The sequence below is a fragment of the Schistocerca americana genome, chromosome 8 (genome assembly GCF_021461395.2).
Source record: "Schistocerca americana isolate TAMUIC-IGC-003095 chromosome 8, iqSchAmer2.1, whole genome shotgun sequence".
NCBI lineage: Eukaryota > Metazoa > Arthropoda > Insecta > Orthoptera > Acrididae > Schistocerca > Schistocerca americana.
In genome coordinates this window covers 388029497-388032358 of record NC_060126.1, presented here as the reverse complement: position 1 = coordinate 388032358, position 2862 = coordinate 388029497, and positions in this window count along the sequence as shown.

Below are 2862 nucleotides of genomic sequence, written 5' to 3'. Positions count from 1 at the left end.
ATATTGTCCTAGTTAATAAAAACATATTCGAAATGTAAACTCTTCAGTGAAGTCCCAAGTTATTTGGCCTCGAATCGAATGTAAACTCACATGATGCTCATGAGTCAGCAAATTAGTAAGGCTTCTCATGGAAAGATCATCTTATTTGACCAGACATTCTTCCATGAAAACTTGATGGAGCTGGTTTCCAAGAGTGCTTGAAGTATTTCTTCTTGCGAACATTTCGCTGCTGCTGTATGACATCTAACGGGCCAACATGGCGTAAGATAGATATAAACAGAACAAAAGGTGCACTTCAAGAGTCAGTAATTTCTGATTTATTGCACAATTGGCTTCGGAGCCTAAAGATGCATCTTCAGGTGTCACCAATTGTTGTTGTTGTTATGGCCTTCAGTCCGAAGACTGGTTTAATATAGCTCTCCAAGCTACTCTATCCCGTGCGAGCCTCTTCGCCGAATGACTACTACAATCTACATCTTTCTGAAAATGCTTACTGTATTCATCTCTTGGTCTCCCCCTACAATTATTACCCCCCACACGCCCCTCCAGTACTACATTGGTGATCTCTTGACTGCTCAGAATGTGTCCTATCAACTGATGCATTCTTCTGGTCGAGTTGTTGCAGAAATTCCTTGTCTCCCCAATTCTGTTCAGTGCTTCCTCAGTAGTTACGTGATCGACTCATCTAATCTTCAGTATTCTTCTGTAGCACCACAGTCCGAAAGCTTCTATTTTCCTTTTTATCTAAACTGTTTTTCGGTCATATTTCACTTCCATACGCGGCTACACTCCAGAAAATAACTTAAGAAAATACTTCCTAACACTTAAATCTATGCTCGATATTAACAAATTTTTCTTCACCAAGTAATTAAAGAAACAGAAATCTGCGGCTGTCGGGTCAGTCAGACACGATGTACGGGGCACATCCTCGTGAACCAAATACATGGGAGCATAGGTCCAGTAGCAGCGTCATTAATCACTTCCTTGTCGTGCTGTCGAGGAGGGCTTCGTGGTTGCTGGTCTTTTTTTTCCTTTATTGTAATTTTAACACCTGTACAACAGGTAGGCTGGCAGTAGCATTCTACGCTGCTTTCAGCCTTAGAGTAGACAATGAGAAAACATGAAGACTATACATAATTAACATAATGGCGGGTAAAAAACAGTAGACACAGAATACAAAAACACAGAGCCGTTCACACTCAGTGATAATCCACACTACAAACTGTCGACACAACGCACAAACACTGATGATGGCGATGGCACATGTGAACGATGGAGCGTGACGGTGAACATTAAACACAAACACGATGACACACATACACACGAGAAACGGATGGCGATGATCTCGGCACACATACACACGAGAAACGGATGGCGATGATCTCTGGCCCGCGAATGTCCACGCAACGTGTGCGAGTCCTGGGACCTGTCGAGAGGGGAGGAAGGGGGAGGGGGAGGGAGAGGGGTGAGCAAGATGCCAAGGGGAGAGTAGATGGTAGAAGGAGTGGAGGAATGAGGGTGGGGGAAGCCCGGGGGAGGCGTGGGGAGAAAGGGAGGAGGGAGGGAAGGGGGAGAGAAGGGAGAGAGGGTGCCCATAGGAACGAACACAGGAAGAGGGAGGTAGGATCAAAGTTGGTAGGAGGGGTAGATGGAGGGGAGGAGGGCATCATCAGGGAGGGGAGCTGGCGGAAGCCACCTTGGGAGAGGGTGTGGAGAGTGGAGAGATGGAGAGCAGGTGGGACGTGGAAGTACTTGCTGGTCCTACGCTCCCACACTTTTATTTGACTTTAATAGGTAAGTGTGTACATTTAACTGTACCATGTACCGTGCTGGAGTAGTATTTTATTTCTTGTTATGGTAGGCCATTGGTGAAATTTGAGTCCAGTTGGATAGGTACTTAATTTAAAGGTTGTTCTGAATACATTTGTACTAAGTACGACAATACAGGGTGCGTCAAAAAATGTATACACACTTTGAACTGTCATAGACAATTTATTTCCCGTTCTACAAGGTTGAATATCTGTGAGAAAGTAATGTTATGTTTCTTCAACAGGTGGCAGCAGTGGCAAGGAAGTAACTGCAACATGGCGGACGTCCGTTTGAGCTTTGAAGTGCGGAAGCAGATAATAGAGTGGTTTTGGAAGTTTGAGAATGTAGCTGCGGTTCGAAGACAATGGAGAAGTGAGTATGGTACAGAACCACCTTCAAGGTAAACAATTACACGTCTACGAGACAAATACGAAATTCATGGAACAGTGTATGATGTGCATAAAGGTCGATCAGGGCGACCTCGTACAGCTACAAGTGATGATTCCACAACTACGTTCTTGGAACTGTTTCAGCGTTCGCCTCAAAAATCTTCAAGGCAAGCGGCACGTGAGAGTAAAAGTAGTGTGCTACGCATTCTGAAGAAATGCAAGCTTCGTGTGTACATTCCAAGGCTGGTGCAAGTGACGACGATCCAGATCGAAGGTTAGAATTTTGTGAATGGGTTCAGGAGATGCTGAGACGTGAACCAGGATTTATGGGTAGCATAATTTGGTCGGATGAAGCCCAATTCAAACTCAATGGAACTGTCAATAGGCACAATTGTGTGTACTGGGCTGAAGATAATCCTCACGTTACAGTTGAAAAGGCTGTGAATTTGCTTGGTGTAAATGTGTGGTGTGGTTTGTCTGCAAGGGGACTTACGGGCCTTTCCGCTTTGAAGGTACTGTTACTGGAGAAACGTACCTAACAATGCTTGCCGACTCCATATTCCCTGCCATTCGTGCATTATACGGTAATGATGAGTTTTATTTCCAACAAGATGGCACCCCTCCGCACTATCATAGGGACGTTCGAGCATACCTGGATCACAAA